At 38.6% G+C, this 19,598-nt stretch overlaps 1 protein-coding gene across 1 annotated transcript in view; it reads right to left on the reverse strand.

Annotated features, from left to right (window-relative positions):
• The window catches only part of LOC117417820 (netrin-3-like), a 103,873-nt gene extending 94,577 nt beyond the window's left edge, over positions 1-9,296 (reverse strand). Inside the window, exon 1 of the mRNA XM_034030164.3 lies at positions 8,807-9,296. The gene's annotated coding sequence lies outside the window, so the exon portion shown is untranslated. The remainder of the gene's footprint in view (positions 1-8,806) is intronic.
• Between the last annotated feature and the right edge of the window lie 10,302 nt (positions 9,297-19,598).

Here is a 19,598-nt window from a genome sequence, read left to right on the forward strand (position 1 = left end):
GGGGGGAGAAGCTCACGAGCCAGAGATTTCCTATCAGCCACTAGTGTACCGTGTGTAAAGGTCATCAGCCCATTCTCACGCTCTACCACTTCTGTATCCCAGGGATTTGTTCAAACTTGTTTACGTCACTGAATGAGCTCCAACTTGATAACTCAATCTCAACTCATTCTGTGGCCACGTTCCGACTGCCATTGTTTCCAACTTCTCATGATCTTTACAGACAGCAAAGATCACACTTGATCAGTAAATATTAAGTCTTATCCAGGAGTCCCCCGAGTGTCTCCTCTGGTAAAAGCAATGCCGCGTGGTGTGCAGGGCGAGTCATGCAGTCACACAACCAATCAATGTACTTAACTGAATGGGATCTGGTATCCAGTCTACAATCATTCTTCCAGTGTGTGTGGGCAGTCGCAGTCTAATACATACTCTAAAAGGTGAGTTATTTGTACTTACATAAAGACTGACCTACTGTACAAGCATCTACTTGTATCTCCAGATTCTGACACACTCAAAAACTAGATAGTTGTTAAGTGGCATCACAATCTGATAAGATACAAGTAACAAGTGTGATATACACAGAGATGGACAGACCTCCACTGTATCTCTGTTGCTGGCAATATGCTTTTTAATCGGTTGAGAATAAGTATTTAACCATTTCAACCAAACATGTCACAGCAACAAAAAAAGTCTGTTACATGCAGTAGTAGTTCTCCTTTTCGATGTCTTCACTCCTTTCATTTTTTTTTTTTTTTTTTGCTGAGCATAACAGCACACAAAACCATACTGCTGACAGACAATAACAGCAATCTGGCATTAATCCTGCCCAAATTCTACTTGTAAAGCAAATTAATGCTGCTTATTCTTAGTAGGGGAAAAAAACCCTTTTAGAGACACTTCTAAAAAGGTACAAACAATAAACTTAGAACGATATAAACCATTTTACCTGGTAAAAAGATTTGTTTGTCTGAAATTGTGCTGCTGCATTTTAAACCAAAGCAATTCCACAAGGTACATTTCTACATTGAAAGCAATATTTGTCACTGAGGTAATTTTCTCTGTGTTTTACTGGCCTGTGTCATTTATCTGCCTGGCTTTTACTTTGCTTATGCCCTTGGGGTGTACTCTCACCAGTCCTTCTGGTATGTGAGGGGAACACTAAAGCAACAGCCCAATTACCCTTAACACTTTGTGATTCATTGACCTCAGGAGCAAGTCACTTGACCTTAACTGTGAAACTTGCTAGAGCAGGAGGGCCACACTAGAACTACTGGAGAAATTCTCATTTTAAAACCCAGTGGGGGGGGGGGGGTGGTAGGTGGCACAGACAGGAGGCTAATTTACAAAGCTTTCATGTCTTTCTCCTCTAGAGGCTTGTTTGCATCTTGCTGCTCAGTGGACAATAGTATCATCCACATCATGAAACACCACATCATTTCACACTGCTTAACAGAGGCCCAACACTGGCAGACTGGGGGTGTTTAAATCAGTACTGAGGTGCCCTCTCTCTTTCTCTTATTTGTGTGCAGAGAAAAACATAATACAAATATTTACAAATGACAGGAGGCCATCGGCTCCTCCTGCACTAGAAGACTGGCTCTACCTCCTCTACGCTCCCCTGCCTCCAGAGTCCGCTCCTTCTCCACCCTCGCCCCGCAGTGGTGGAATGACCTTCCTACAGATGTCAGGACTGCCCAGTCCCTGACCACCTTCCGGCGCCTCCTCAAGACTCACTTCTTCAGACAGCACCTGTAGAATCTCTTTTTTCCCTCTGGACACTTATCACTCTTCCTTAAATGCACTTTGCTTAAAATGCACTTATCTGCCCCCTATTTTACTGCATTTAATCCTGTACTTTAGAGTACTGTAATCTGTCAAGTGTTATTTAATCTGTAGTATTTTGTATTTAATTATATCCTGATGTAACTATCACTGACACTGTTATCTGCTCCGTTACTGAATCGTATTTTGTCATATACTTGTACTTGCTAGAACCAAAGTCATTGTATATTTTATCTTGCTCTTAATTGTATTATGGGGAAAGGGGGAGGAGAGGAGGGAGAAGGAGGGAGAGGAGGGGAGGGAGAGGGAGGGGAGGGGGAAGGAGAGGAGGGGAGGGGAGGAGGAGCGAGGAGGGGAGGGAGGGAGAGGGAGGAGGGGGAAACCAGCACAGGAAAATAGTCTGCTGAGAAAGACAGCAAGTTCGGTTCGGTTCAGTTCTTTTCTTGCCCTCTCTATTCCCTCCCTCCTCCCTATTGCTTAAAATTCAACTCTAATTTATCGATCTCATAGGTCAGTTTTATCAGAATTAAGAAAGTTGTTATTTTCACTTCTTTTTTTTACATTTCCCTTACTATTTTGTGCTGTTTGCGATTATTCTATTGTCCGGAGTGGTTCTGGCTGGCAGAATTGAAAAGTCACATTGTCACAGGATTTGCATGGAATGAGGAAGGCAGTTCATTCCTGGCATTTAGGATTCTCCAGACAAGCTCAAAGCCAGGTAAATGAACATTTTAACTCAATATTATTATTATTATTATTATTTATTTCGTAGCTAACGCCCTTATCCAGGGCGACTTACAATTGACACAATATATCTTTTTTTTTTTATACATACAATTACCCATTTATACAGTTGGGTTTTTACTGGAGCAATCTAGGTAAAGTATCTTGCTCAAGGGTACAGCAGCAGTGTCCCCCACCTGGAATTGAACCCACGACCCTCCGGTCAAGAGTCCAGAGCCCTAACCACTACTCCACACTACTGCCCAATATTGGAGACACAGAACCCAGAACTGCTCAGAATGATTGCAAACAGCATACAAAGTAAGAGAAATACAATAAATGACTTTACTGTCATTTGGACATAAGATTGGGGACCTTGAAATATCTGTACTTGCCTGACTCAATTTCTATCTCCTTGCAGCCTCCTTCACCCTCTCTCCCCCCTCCCCCTCACACCTGCACCAGCTCAGGGGCACATCAGTTAAGAAGTTATGTGGGGAACTCGAATCTTAATAAAAGCTCAATTAAAACACAAGCTGTGATTTTTTTTTTTTCAGCGTGGGATGCAGTTAAAAAAATATAAACTGCCAAGCAGGCCCCCAGCTGTACCCCCCTCCAGCTTGAGGCTTCACAGGTACCAGGACTGGATTCACACAGTCAAACCCTGGAACAGTTCCGTCTCTTACATGGGGTCTGTACTACTCACTAGCCCATGACAGGTACCTTTTCCACATGCACCACAGGAGAAACCACCATTTTATTTCATCTTTTACTTTATTGATATTATAGAAATCTGTAGTAACAGCGCTTATCCCGGAAAAGAATCCTTAGATGAGCAACAGCCATTACCTTCTGTATTTTCAAACTACCTCCATGTTAAACCCAGTTGGAGACCTCATAGATTTGATCTTCCCAAAATGGAACCCCACATGCCCAGATCGAGCCTGCGTGTGTTTAAAGAGATGCAGGCAGGGGGTGTTCAGGTCAGGAGTGAGGTAGTTTCTCTCACTGGCAGAAATGTGATGGGAAACTCTCGTGTACCCTGTACCCAGTGCTACTGTCCCTCTGCTTTCACAAGCATCTGATCCTGCATATCAAATGATGCTGTTTATCAACAACTTCTGCCAACCAGGGCTGGGTGCAGGACCAGTACAATCCTTTACTCCTACTTCAGATCGGTTTCCCCAGCAAATTTGAAAGGGGTGTCTTTACTTGAAGCGCCCCACTGCTTCTTACTTATCAGACATATTTTGAGTACATTCCCTGACACAAATTGAGGCACATCTTATAGAAAACATGTATTTCCACTTTAAAAAGTCTGTTACATGCAGTAGTAGTTCTCCCCTTTGACGTCTTCACTCCTGTCATTAACCAACCAGCTGCTTCCCCTAGTGACTGACATGTTTTGCAGCCAATAATATGCTTTACCTGTAAGAGCCTGTTGAGGTGGTCAAGGATGTGAAGCAATTGGTTTCTTTGCTCCAATATTTAGTTTTTACCATTTTTCTTTTTATCTGTCTTACTCTGGCTTTGAACTTGCTTTGAGCTTGTCTGGGGAATTCTAACTGCCTGGCACTTGGCAGGCTTCCTCATTCCTGATTTGCCAACTTTTTCTTTTAAACAAAAACCGAGCTTCCCGGTAGGGTGGGCTTATGGGGGCCGCATGACTGACCCTTGTGGTGGTGCAATCCTCATTGAACACATTTAACCGAACCTGACTTTGAGAAAGGGCTTTCACTTGAAAACACAGTCGTGGATAAGCAAGATCATCTTGAAATATGAAGCGTCCACAAACCGCTGTTTAAATCATTAATGCAAGTGCCCTCCCTGGTGTCTCCGTAAAGCCTGGAACGAAGAATGCGTGACTGAGACAAACGAGCGTTCTCACACAGCTTGAATTTAGGAGCATCTGCTGGAAATCTGCAGTGCGGACACGTGAGGACTTGGCGCAGAATTCACCAGTTCACTTTCCATGATCACTATGTACAGACACTCCTTCTTGGCCAGTGTTAGCAGCCTAACGCGAGGCTCTGTGATGACGGATTGTGTCTGGACGTCCTTGTGCCCAGCCACAGTGCTGCAATAAATCTTTTGAGATGCACCATTACTCCTGGGACAAGTGTATGTGTCTCTTTGCTTATCATTACTCCTGGTGCCCATAATGAAATTTACAAGCAAGAGGAGGCTGTTCGGCTCCTTCAATGCTCGTCTGGTTCCAAGTAGCTGATTAATGTCAAACTTTTGTCAATTCGGATCTTAAAGGATTCCACTAATTCAGTGTCAACAACATGGCTAGGTAACCCATTCCATACCCTGAACACTTGCTGTGTGAAGAAGTGTCTCCCACTCTGTGTCTCCACTGAGTTCAGGAGCTCCTCTTTAGGTCTAGTTGCCTCCCATAGATTAATTTAAGGTAGGTAACCTAGATCAGACAAACGTTATTAGTAAGAACCAGCACCATCAAGTGCACTGCAGTGTATAGAAAAGAGAACCTTGAGAAAGTGGCAGCTGACTATATAGGGTGGGTGAGCTAGTCTGTTTGATATATCTGTGGCAGCCAACTCAAACTGAAGAGCAGCGCTACAACTCAGATGAAAGCACCTTAATTGCAATAAGTACCACTAAGAATAATTACAAACATTGGAGGACACTAAATGGAATTTATATATACTGTGTATCCTATACCTGAAGCAGTTGGATCCTTAAACTATAACTATAAAAAGCATACCAAAACAGCATTGTATTAATACGCCCTGTGTGGTTACAGTTTCAATAAACAGATATCTAATACATGCACCTCGCGCGCGTTTCCGTATTTACCTGCAGGCGAGGAAACTCCCGGCATTGTCTGACTGAAATGGAAGAGTCGCGCGCGCGTTCTGGATCTGCGGTCTATTTACAATAAGGGCTCTTCATTTAAACCTGTTTGCCATCACGCAATTAAATTAACTGCATTTAATTCGCACGATCTATAGGACTCTCAAAAACCATAGGTCCAACAACTGGCTTAACTGTACATTATGCGACCCGTCTTATAGGAGGCTGTGTGGTCCAGTGGTTAAAGAAAAGGGATTGTAACTAGAAGGTCACCGGTTCAAATCCCACCTCAGCCACTGACTCGTTGTGTGACCTTGAGCAAGTCACTTAACCTACTTGTGCTCCGTCTTTCGGGTGAGCCGTAATTATAAGTGACTCTGCAGCTGATGCATAGTTCACACACCCTAGTCTCTGTAAATCGCCTTGGATAAAGGCGTCTGCTAAATAAACAAATAATAATGACAGTTGCTTGCAAAATCAAAGTCAGTTGGCTGCAAGAAGTTCTGTAATTAAGCAACGCAATAGTACTCAGAATAGTATCAACTGCACTGATCAAAGCGCTTGCTGTCTCAAACATCCACAGACTCGCTCCTCTGTGTTCACACGGTGTTTTCCCACTCAACTATACATCTGATAATTGCACAAACTACAAAGTTAAATTGAACATATCATAGGTTTGTTCTCTTTGAATGTGCCTTTAGTTGCGTAATTGCAATGGAAAATTGGCAATACACAAATCAGAAATCCGAGTTCCACCATAGTTCCACACGCAATGTTAACTGGTTACGCATACAATATCAAAATGATTTAACTCTCAATTTATGAAACGTTTCTCACGCGTTTATATGGAATATTAACTGTATTGTTTATAATTGTGTATATCGGTAACCTTTTAAAATATTCCCTAATGTTTAACATATATGATTCCATTATTTCACATTACTAAACCACCAATTAAATAAACCGTTAATTGAATTAGAAACTGATGGATTTTGTTTAATGTTATTTATATATTTTCAATTGTAATTAAAATAATAATAACAACAATACAGTACGTCTAAAGTCGACTAGTTATCCCTAAGCATGACCTTTTTGTGAGCGACATCCAAGGATAACCTGTCCTGGGATCACGTGGTCCCAATCTTGTTATGGGGTTAACATAACAAAGCCCATTTGTCGTGCCACTGCACTGTGAGGCCAATTCCTCATGAAAAACACGCTCTTAAATCTACTTTGATAACTCATGAGTAATACCGGATACTGCTACACTTTCTCAATTAAGTCCTTTGCAGTCATTTAAAATATATAGGAATAGACCAACTTCAACGAATTGCAATGCATTTATTAAAAGGGTAACCGTAAACAAATAAACATGTCAATTACTACTGTGTGGTAAGAGTACATATAACAAATATATGAAACGACCTGTATATGTTTACGGTACAGGCGAGATAGCTATGCGCATATAATGTGCTTATGGTACTTGTGCTGGTCAATTACATTAACTGGGATGTAGCGGATAGATAACGGAAATCGCTTTGGTTGTTAGCTCCCCCCAAAATCCAAAATGTCTACATTAAAAGAAAAGCATAGACTACAAATATCTGAAGCGAAGCATTCGTGTTTTTTTTAATCTTTTTTTTTTTTTTTTTTTACTTAAGCCCATTACTTCCGTTCAGAAATGACTAACACGGCAACTCTCCAGGTCTCCGTTATGCTTCGAAAAAAAAAAAAAAAACTATACTACTAAATTTTAAACATCACAGGCAAAACCAAACAACAGGCCAAAGCGTTCGCTCACTCCACCGAATAAAATAAAAATAGGTAGTGTTACAAAACAAAGAAGAAACACCTGAGGCTGGGTATGTGTTCATAGGTTATTGATCATAGATTAAAACACACATTGCGAGATAGACAGATAGATAGGTTTGACAGTTAAAATATAGCCGAGGGATTTGTATTCCTAAACAGCCGACACAATTATATTCCATATATATATATATATATATATATATATATATATATATATATATATATATATATATATATATATATATATATATATATAATACCTTTGCATCCTAGTCTGTTTGTCTAAAATGCTTTAATCTGGTCTGCAGACAGTTTCTCATAGACCATTACACACTAGTCTGCCATACAGTATAATAACGTACATGAAAGTAGTTGAAATGACCAGCCCGGCTGTATAAGAATATGCCGCTATGCTTCGAGAATTTTATTTTAGATGCTGTGTCCCTAATGTTCAATACCGAAGCCGTAGCCTACATAATGCATGGAGGGATGAAATAATGAGTTTGGGTAGTGGAAGGCTATTTATCAGCTGAAGTGAAAATGAACCGCTCTTGCTGGGATTGATTGAGCTGGCGCGTACTGCAAAGTCACTTTCATAGCTATAACGCACATTTCCACAAGCTCTCGAACGAGTGCGCATTTTCAATGGGATGGTGGCCAGGGGCGAGCAGGGCAGCACTCATTTCAAGGGAGGGAGGGAGGAATCTAGCACAGATATTTCAAGGTGCTGTGCGTATGCGGGTCTGTGGTGTGGAAAAAACGGTATGTCTGCTATTTGAGCGCTGTGGTAGCGTTGCACTTTGAATGGGGTGGGGTTCTTACACAAATATTCTCTAGCGCTGGCAAAAAATGCCACACTGTAGTTTATCAAATTGCAAACATATACGCATAAGTACGTGCCAAAATTTTTTTTTAAATACAGTACAGCATATTCGTAATATTAAGCGTTGTTTTTTCATTCATTAAGCGTCACAAGCCATGAAAGGCTAATTAAGTATATTGTAGCAAATTTGGGATACATTTTTAAAACAGACACAACCCGGACCTCTCTCCGGGCAGGTGAGCTGACAAGCCCTCCTGTGAAGGGTGCGTCTCTAGCGGCTCTGACTGAGATCATAGCCACCTGTCCTCGGCAACGGCGCGAGAAAGCCGCCGGTTCTGCAGCGCTCACCAAGAACGGACTCGACAAATTACGCCCAAGAACATGGACACATAATGAGCACGAGTCTTACTCGATGACTTGTACTTATTTGCAATAATAATAAATAACTGGCGGCTAATAGAAAGGAGTAGCATTGCGCAATATGCACGGATATTTGTGTCGTTTTGTATGCAGAGGATGCAATGCGTTCTCCCCCCAAGGTGGTTGCTTGATATTGAACCCACATAGGCTAGTGTTAAACATTTTAAATGTATTTGTTTTGCCGTAATTAAACGACAGCCGGTGCAACTGATGCCGCTTTGTCAAACAATGTGCAATGAAAGGAGATAGAAAAGTATCAAAAAAATCGACCAACCTAAAGCAATAAAAGGAAAATAAACCATGTTATCAATGACCTCAGCTGTTAAAATAACCCAAACTCACTGCTGACAACTTTGTTTCTTGTCATGTCTACCAATTTAGCAAAACAGGCAACACGTTTAACAAAACTCGTTAAAAATGATAAAAACTTACCCAATCCGAGTTAAATCCGTATGGGAAAAAAAAGAAAAAAATGTAACGCTCCAGCGACTGAAATCCAAAAGTTTTGTTAAAAAATAAACAAATGAATGAATTTGTTGGTCTTGTCTTGACTTGTATGCGTCTCAAAGCGCACCTTAAAGCGGCCACTTCCCTTGTCAGGCACCGGTACAAAACCTCCCACTGTCTGCCAAGTGGAGTAGGGAGAGATCGCAATTCCAAGAGGGGCAGAAACCAATGAGGTGAGAAAGAGCGATCGGCTCCTGCCTTCAAGCCGAGTAAGAAAGCTTCAATAAATCCATAGGTTGGAGCGAAGGAAAGGGATACTCCCCATGAAAATCAGTTCCAGATTTTGAAAACATTGAATCACATTGCAGCAAGAGCCCCTTGGCTCGGACTCTCAACCACACAGATTGAAAAGAAGTTGAGTCAAGTGTTTCAAACGTAATTCTCCCTCCAAGTTCTGACAAAAACCAGCCAGAGATCCCCGGACTGGGGGAATGTCACCCTGCACAACACACACTTGTACCCACACCTCCCTGGTATATTAGCAACCCAATCTGCATTTGAAAAGGGGAAACGAGATGGAGAGTTGTAATGTTAAATCGATTTCACGCCCGCAGAGAAGACAGAAAAGGGCCAGCTCTCACAAATAAATAAATATCCGTGAAGCCGGGGGTAACAATAACACCCTTTTATTATTCTAACGCAGCCAGGTGGGACTACCCGGGTTATCTATCTGACACGACTTGTATCAGTTATTATTATTTTTATATTACAGTTGAAATCAAATCAGTTTACTAGCGTCCCGGTTTGTTAACTCTTGCCAATCTGAATGCGATTAAGTTAAAGGTGAAGCGTGACATACGTTTCTTTTTTTAAAATCTCTGATTAATTGGTCGTGTCTTCAGTGTGTTTATTTGTTTAGAAGATAACCAGTATGTGCACTGCGAGACGCTCATACAGGAACATGGTATGGAGGCTGTGTGGTCCAGTGGTTAAAGAAAAGGGCTTGTAACCAGGAGGTCCCTGGTTCAAATCCCACCTCAGCCACTGATTCATTGTGTGACCCTGAGCAAGTCACTTAACCTCCTTGTGCTCCGTCTTTCGGGTGTGACGTAATTGTAAGTGACTCTGCAGCTGATGCATAGTTCACACACCCTAGTCTCTGTAAGTTGCCTTGGATAAAGGCGTCTGCTAAATAAACAAATAATAGTTATGCATGATTAGGGTCCTGCGTTTTCACTTGCTTTTTTAACATGTAATCTAGTCCTACAGCCACAAGATGTCGATATAGCCTCCACAGTAAGCCACGTAATGAGCAGTCATTAAACAATCACCCCATTACGTTACTTTAACCATTTGAATTGGTCATCCCATTACTACAATGTACGTGTTAGCAGATTCATAAGTAGAACGCTGTAGTTGGCTGCTGACATTTATTTAACCCTTAGTCTGTGAATACGTATAACATGACTTTAATATTTATCAATATTATTTCATAGAACTTGTGTAAATACATTATTTATAGGTTTTAATTTACAAGTACACTTTTAAGCAAATCATTTCGTAATTTTTGTTCTTGATATCTGCATCTCATGGGGCACAAATATATATATCGTCAACAAAAGAGAAGATATTGTTTTTTATTGGGTTTCCCGTTTCTGTCATCGATCCCTGAACAAGATATTGTAACCATTTATTGGAATCTAAGCATTTTGATAGATTCTGTAACACATGTAAACAGTGCTTATTTGTTTTGTTCTTAGTTTTGCTCTTTGAATATAATATAAATCTAAAAAAAGGGGGGGGGGGGGGGGGGGGGAGTTATAAGAAGCCCATACAAGGGTTGTTTATGTTTGCATGAAAGACAAAAAATCCATTCTCAGTTCTTGTGCAATATATTTTGCTATTCAATTTAATCATCGTCAGTTGGTTAACCCGGTTCGCTCTGTGAAAATGTGTCCATATGAAGAAACACTTCTTTCAGCATCCAATGGTAACAACTGACAAATATATTTTAGCCTTTCTTGCTAAATTGTGAAATAGTTCTTCTGCATTTCTCCAAATTTCAGTCAAAGAAATTCCACTGCCGTTTTCTTTTGCATGTAGCTGATATCCCTCCGTTTCTGATTTACAGTCAGCCTCAAATCCTGGAATACAATCTAACAGGAGGGGTTCTTTATCCAAACTACAAACGTGTTGTGGGTCTAAAAGCCTTACTGCCTTTAGAAACTTGTGAGCGGGTTAAATAAAACGTGGTTTTATTCTGCAAAGTTTTAACACAGTTTGTTTATTCTGCCACCTGTGCTGTGCAACTCGTGTTAATTCTGCTACTTTATTGTACGTTTGATGAATTTCTGACGTTCAGCTTTCAACATAAGTTATACACATCAGTGTATAGCAGGTGGATATTGCTGCGTGCGATCTCTCAAAGAAATGCTTTTTAAGTTTGTTGGTACATCTATGTGTTCTTAAACATCAAGACTCGAGGTAAGTCTTTTTTTAAAAACGCATCCATTTCTGGAATGGCAATAATTGTCCCTCGTAATTAGGGGGCGTTTTCTAATTAGCTCGAATGTTATTGGTTGATTATCTAGTCTTTTGATCAGTTTAGCTGGAGTGGCTACAGGGGGATCTGGAGGTTTAGACTGACTTGCAGGTAAAAAAAAAAAAACTGAAAAATATTGCAATTAATTCAATGTTTATATATATATATATATTACAGTGCTGTAATTATGAGTTTAGGATCTGCTCTTTAGGACTAGTTGCCTGCCATAGACATCTGTAACCTTGGCTAGGTCATCCAAAGTGTCTTTATATTAGTAAGCGCCAGCACCATCTAGTGCACAGCAGTGTATTGCTAGCAGTGTCAGATCACTTAAGGCACTTGTTGTTATTTCTATACATCCTTTCTCTGATCTAGCTTAACATGTACTGTATGCAACTAGAACTGAAGAGCAGCTCCTGAACTCAGATGAATGCATCTAAAAACAGAGACTGCAATAAGAATTCACCCAGAATCATTTCAAACATTTCTGCTTCATAAGAAGACTCAATCATGTAGGATTGTTCATCAGAAGACTTGAGCAACAAGTGGAATCTCTCTAATTTCACTGGGATTCCAAGTCCTGTTTTGCTGCAATAACACAGCACAGTACAGTGTGGACAAACAAACGTCACAAAGGGTCCCATTGACAGCATAGTGCTAGCAGCCTGGCTTTTTTTTTTTTTTTTTTACCTAAATATATACAGTCAAACCTGTTTAACATCACTGGTAATGTTATTTGCTATCAACACACTGAAATCTCCAGAAATAATGGGAGTGAATCAGCACCTGATAAAATCACACAGTTCAATATCGATCACACCAGTATTACAAATGATTTCCACCCACTTAAAAAGCAACTTAGATATGAGAAATGAATACCCCAGCTATCTGAACTCTACTAGTTTAGATATGAGAAATGAATACCCCAGCTATCTGAACTCTACTAGTTTAGATATGAGAAATGAATACCCCAGCTATCTGAACTCTACTAGTTTAGATATGAGAAATGAATACCCCAGCTATCTGAACTCTACTAGTTTAGATATGAGAAATGAATACCCCAGCTATCTGAACTCTACTAGTTTAGATATGAGAAATGAATACCCCAGCTATCCGAACTCTACTAGTTTAGATATGAGAAATGAATACCCCAGCTATCTGAACTCTACTAGTTTAGATATGAGAAATGAATACCCCAGCTATCTGAACTCTACTAGTTTAGATATGAGAAATGAATACCCCAGCTATCCGAACTCTACTAGTTTAGATATGAGAAATGAATACCCCAGCTATCTGAACTCTACTAGTTTAGATATGAGAAATGAATACCCCAGCTATCTGAACTCTACTAGTTTAGATATGAGAAATGAATACCCCAGCTATCTGAACTCTTCTTGTTTAGATTTTATTTTAGATATTTGTTTCTGTTTCATTCATCACATTTTGAAAGGAAATTTAAAGCACACTAGGGTGTAACCATTTATCTGTCCCCCGCAGCACTATGGATGGAAGAAATATCTTTCTTACTGATCTACAGCTGTGGCCAAAAAATTGGCATCACCTAGAATTTTAGGATTGAGACAATCAAAAAAAAAAAACTATATGAACATAATTTAGATCTTTTATTTAACATCATGTAATCAAAGAAACTACAAAATGATATTGCAAAAGTCTACCAGTAGACATAATAGTAGAACAGTATTTCATGTTAGATTTCGAAATGTCACACAATTTTTAATTTTTCGTGGGGTTAGACAGCCTTCAGCTAACAGGTTGTGTCTGGTGTGACAGGTAATGCTGACCCCTGCTGGTCAGATGAAGTAATACCATGTCACCACAACATTTTCCAAGTGTACTGAAAACTTTCAAATACTGATGGCTTGATGTCTTGTATTGTATAGTAAGAGCCAGCACAGTCCAGTGAACAGCTAATCGGGACACAAGTATCCTACTGTGATTCTGGCAATACACTTAAACAAGGGTGCTGGCACTTACTAATACAGAAATACTTTGACTGATCTTGCCTACGTGACATATGTCTGACGAGCAGCTCCTGAATTTCAGTGAAATCACCATTACAGACTTATCAAAAAAGAAATATATTAACTAATAATGTGTCAGAGTAATTGCAATAGGAACTCCTTGCTGAAATGATGCAAACATCATTAAAAGGCAAGGGGTCAGAAAGAAACTAAGATAATGCCATTTGAAAGTACTTAGTCTTTAAATAAACCACAATGAATAGACCACATAAACTACCAATAACCAGATACCACGTCTTAAAATCAAAATTCATGTTTGCTATGTGTTTCTTTCAAAACTGCACATTTGTGTTCACTGCGATGACTGTAGGTTTAGAGTGAGAGAACTCTTAACAAGAATTCTGTTTGGTTGCAGATTTATTTTTCAGAAATGTATCTAGCTTCTCGTGACATTGGATTTAATCTTAAGAAGGTCAACATTCCTTTATGAATTATTGCCGAAATCAGCAACTCTATGTCTTCTTCCTCTTTTCCACGCTTTGTTTACTAGATGCTTCTTTACCTTTAAAGAGAACGCGTTTCACATCCCACGGGCTCCCTGCGGAGGATACCTTAAGAAAATGCCAGCTGCCGGTTCTTGTTTTTGTCTCAGCTAGGATTTCTTTAGATACTCAGTGGGAATTCCATGAGGATTTCTTTAGATACTCAGTGGGAAGTCTGCTGTTCTGTGTGACAAGTGCGCACTCTACTGGCAGAATGATGCACATACACATCCTTCACCTCCGGGCTATTGGTGTGTGCATAATGTGTTTATAAAGAGCCAACATCCCAGCGTTTCGATATGTTTAACATACCTTTGTCAAGGGAAAGTGTGTTTCAAAACAAACATTGGAGGTATTTATAGGCTTTTTATAGACATCTCTTTAAATCTAATGTCTTTGTGATGTAATTCACTATATAGCTAATGATGTAACAATCTACTGTTCCTTTCTATTTAAACCTTCAGGCATCATGGTATCATGGTATCAAGTCTATTTATCCTTTTTTATTATTATTCTTCAATATTGTACATTATCTAATTAATAATTTTTTTCTAAAACCACAAACTTTAGGTCATTCATGATGTGTCTGTTCCTTTAAACTGCTGACTTAGTTTATTTTTATTTTTTTATTTCTTTTATTTGATACGTGGTTCTGTATTCATTTTATATATATATATATATAATGATGTACCTGTCTCATATATATATATAATGATGTACCTGTCTCACATATATATATATATATATATATATATATATATATATATATATATATATATATATATATATATATATATATATATATATATAATGATGTACCTGTCTCTGCCACATATTTTATTGTGATATATTTTGCATAAAATGTAATATATACAAGATTGTTATCCTTGCATGATGCATTTTTTAAGACTGAATATTTCTTTTCTTTATTTGCGATTTCACTTTTATCTTTACCAATGTATTTGCACATTTTACATGTGCTTTTACAGATTTCAATGTCCCTTAAAGGGTACATAAGGACCTTTTTATTTTATTGTGTTGCATGTTCCCTTGTGTTGCTACTGTTTATGTAAGGTGTGTGTATTGTTTTTTTTTTCTTTTTACATTTTGACCACTTTTTTAAACCTTGTAAATTGCATTCCCTGCCTCAAGATGGCTTCCCATGTACCTGCATGGACCTCTCAGAACTACATTTCCCATCATCCTTCTGCTCACTGGTAAATCCATCTCAGATACATATGTGAGGGTGGATATCATTTGCTAATTTATGAAACTGTACAAGAGATTCTTCTCCATGTGTCCATATTCAAATTATATGATCCACATATGTATTCTAATGGTTTCTTGTCCAGTTTACTCAATAAAATGTCCTCTCATTTGTCCATATACATGCTTGCAAAATGCATACCTCATTTTGAACCTATTGCCGTGCCATCATTCTGTTTGTAACTTCTATTTACAAATGTTAAATAACTATTTTTATTTTTTTGCTCTTCAGATAGCTCTTTACTTTTTCCCACATTGACTTATTGGAAATGACAGCAATCATTCTATGCCTAACCCTTTTATACTCTAAGAATGTTCACCTACAGTCCAGGATTTTGTAGACTTTTCTAGAATTAGGTTCTGCATTATCATATTGAAATTTCTAGCACCTTAGACAATACTATCACAGCATCAAAGGGCATGAATACTTTTGAATTAGCAATTTGGGAGTTTTGCAAAAAAAATTGCTGAAATAAATAATTGTAGACATCTATTTCTTGTAACTTTTTTCCTCATCCACAAAAGCAAAACTTTTGCTACAAAAGATTTTTCATAAAATTCTTTGTTTGAGAAATTTCATCTGCACATGCATGGGGATACAGAATTCTATGAGGATATAAATCTGCGTAACACCAGCATTATTGTTATTATTTGGCAAGGATCGGGTTACTTCCCCATCCTTAAATAAATAAGGGAGAATGTGGCTGGAGCCTTAATAAGGTAATTGTTTGATCAATGGGTAGTTAAGGCTCCAGTCACAGGATATAAAAGAGTTGTGAGGAGAAGTAAGGAAATTAAGAACGAATGCTACCAGCTAGCGAAATTGTTAGTGTTTATTTTGGTTTGGCCAGAGAGCCCTTTTCGTTGTGTATGCTTTGTTTAAATCTTTATTTTTGAGTTTATTAAATACGAGCGCAGCAGCGCCGTTTTGCCCCATACAACCTGTGTTTATGTTTTATTTCCTGGTCTGACGTCACACGCCACACAAAGACACATGTGACATGTTGCCAAACCTTTATTTTCCCTATAATAAAATAGATACCATTACTATCATGAAAAAACTGCCAATTTCGTTAAGAAGTACGTCAAATTAAGTCAAATATTGAAGCAGGTTATATATTTATAGTCCACTGGTTATTTAACGTTTGTAACAACACTACTATGACTGTGGCTGGGCTACTTGTTATCTGAATGTTGGGTAGTGAGTCGTATCCAACAAATATCATTTAATTTAGGCTACTTCCTGTAAAAATGTTAATAACCAAAAGTTGTCTTAATCAGAGTGCTAATAAGCGGCATGTATTGTATAAATCAGATACAGTATCTGTTTTTAATGTTTATCTGTACGAACTGAAATGTCTGATGATTTGAATTGTGATAGATATAAATGATTTCGGACAAAATAGAGCAATACAAAAAATGAAAATTAACATGGATACTAAAGTTGCAAGTCCATTATTAAAAATGCATTGTCTATTTATTGTCTGTATCTATTAATTAATAGCAACTGCTTCATTTAAAAAGATGTATTCCTTTAAGAAGCTTGTCATAGGTTGAAGTCTGTTTCAATTTCTCCTTATATGTATTGTTTACGCATTATTAAAAAGTGTCTATTATTAAAAATACAATGTCTATTATTGAAAAGTGTCTTATTAAAAATACTTTGTATGTGTATGTCTTGTTAATTAAAGCAACTGTTTCATTTAAAAAGATGTAAATGTACGTCTCTTTTTTAAATGATCAGCTGGTATTTATATTCTTATCTCGGTTCTCAGTTACAGTTGCACTTCATGAATGAACAGTTTTGAATACTCTAACAATCGTAGTTCTTAATGTATTTTACATGTTTTATTTATATCCTCTTAAGATTTATATTTGATTTGATGATATCAGAAGGTCGTCCCGCGGAAAAATGAAAAGGGAGATGTTACTATTTTTTTCAATACTGCCACAATCTCCGAGACTTATACTGTACTGTACTAGTTAAGCCGGGTTACACTGCACGATTTTTGCTGATCGCCGACGAGCTGAGGAGTCGGCGACTAATTTCTTAAAATCTGGGACAAAATGAGGTTGTCGTGGACAAAATTGTCTGTAAGTGTGAGAGGGTCTATGATGCCCCGATAATGGCTTCTGCGATCTCCCGACGCTCTTACGACATCCCGACAAATTTCTAACACGTCAGAAAACTTTAGTCCCAGACAAAGCAATTCGTGAAATATTTGACACGCTACGGGACGATTTATTGACGAATCCTGTCAGTAGCCAATAGGACAAGATAGCAACAGTAGCGACGAAGAGAAAGGTTGTGCCCCGCAAGGTGTGTAGCCTCGAAATTGAGGAAAGGATGGTGGAGATGTGGCAGGACAACCGTGTCTCTTTGACACAATCATGATCGCTCATTGAAGGAACAAAGATGGAGGGAAATTGCTTTGCAACTTCAGGTACCTGGTAAGTAAATAACTGTTATAACTAATTAACGCCGACGCAGATATTGTGTGTGGTAGTGTGTGCTCTCATGGCGATCAGTTTCTATAGTCACTCGTATTCGATATCCCTTTCAAACCCCTACTGTATGTTTGTATTGCTCATTTAATCAAAATACGAGGAGGGGTGCGCGTCTGTGTGTGAGAAATAGAGAGAATGTCGATTACGTTATTGCATATTTAAACCTATGACAAACTTGTAGTAGCCTACTATTAAAGTTATTATTATTGAGACTGATCTCAGGTGAAAATAGAATAAGCTATGACGATAAGTTGAGGGAACTAAATGTATTTAGCTGACAATATATTATTATTATTTATTTCTTAGCAGACGCCCTTATCCAGGTCGACTTACAATTGTTACAAGATATCACATTATATTTAGATACAATTACCCATTTTACAGTTGTTGTTGTTTTTTTTTTTTTTACTGGTTTTTTTAAAGTTGTATTCTAGTCTGTTCAAAAGCGCAACACTCGATCGTAGTACAAAATATTTATTCGTTTAAAAGTCTTCAAATTATTCATCAGAATCTGGTATTCTGATGAAGATCGCTTGACGGCCAATCAACCACGCCAATCTTTTAATCTAATAAATATTTTCTACTGCGAGCGAGTGTTGCGCTTTTTGAACAGATTAGATTTTATATATTTGAATGCACCTCGACTCGAGTTGGTTCAGAGCACAGACGTCAAGGAAATAAATATTGACATTGCTATAATGTTATAACTGTTATTAACGTGTTTTGTTTTTTTATCGCAATATTGAACATGTGTGCAGTCTATGGTCCTGAAGTATAAGTTCTCATGCTGGAATTTGCAGAGTATGAAATTAGCAATATCCATGGTCCTATTATACACATAGTACACGTTTTCTTCTTTTTTTCTGTGCAAAACAATGCACAGACAACAGCGATCACCCCCTCCCTTGAGTCCATGATTCTCCCGAATGATGTCTACGATTCTGCAATGAAAATAGGCGCACTCCGCGACAAGATGTATCGTGTAGTGTGTGTAGCTTGCAGTCCCCGATCTACAGAGAAATCGTAGTTCAATCGGTTAGTGTTAGTGGCGCTGCGTCTCCCGATTGCAAAAATCGTGCAGTGTAAGCCCGGCTTTATTTTGTGTCCTTGACAACCAAACCACGCCCCAGTCTTGACTGCTCATGAATATGCATGACAGCACTGCTGAGATAAGAAGCTCTTGTCAGGCTAGGTGAAAACATCGTAGAAATAATAACACGTATGTGTTAAGGAGGGGTGTCTCTAAATAAATCCAGGTGAATCGTGTTTAAAGATGCAATAGTTTTAAAAAAGAGAAGGCTTTTAATAGGAAATAAGGCAGATATTGCATTATACAGATAGGGGGGAAAAGTCGCTACCGGGTTGGATTCCCATGATGCACCGGTTCGACAGGGTCAGAAGAAAAGCAGTACTTACAAAGGTACCACGAAATGTTCCTGTCAGGACTACTGAGGAAGTCAGCACCTCCAGTCACTTTTTTTTTAAGTAACAAAAACTCTTATTCGCTGCCAAACATGAACTACTTGATGTGTAATGGTTGCCGTATAGGATACTGACCTTAGGTTTAGGGTTTTGGTGCTGGGAGAGGATTATTAATTGTTTTATTAACCAATCAGAGTGCAGTGTCCTGACAGGAACATTTGGTGGTACCTTTGTAAAGACAGAGGAAGGCAAGGCAGAGTTAACTATCTTGTCTATATAGAAGATCTTTGGAGCTACGCAGTGCGAGTCTGTGTTCTGCAGCAATACCCTTCTCCACACTTTACCGCAGTTTGCTACGCTGTGGAGAGTGGCTCCTGTAGAAATAATTTAATATGTTGCCTTGTTTTATTTTATTGTTTGGTGGCATCACTTTATTTACGAGGACCATCCCAGCTGCAGATCCCATTCATTCCCTGTGAGTAGCTAGTATCAAGGGAAAGGCAGCAGCACCAGTT

This window comes from Acipenser ruthenus, chromosome 13 (assembly GCF_902713425.1).
Source record: "Acipenser ruthenus chromosome 13, fAciRut3.2 maternal haplotype, whole genome shotgun sequence".
NCBI lineage: Eukaryota > Metazoa > Chordata > Actinopteri > Acipenseriformes > Acipenseridae > Acipenser > Acipenser ruthenus.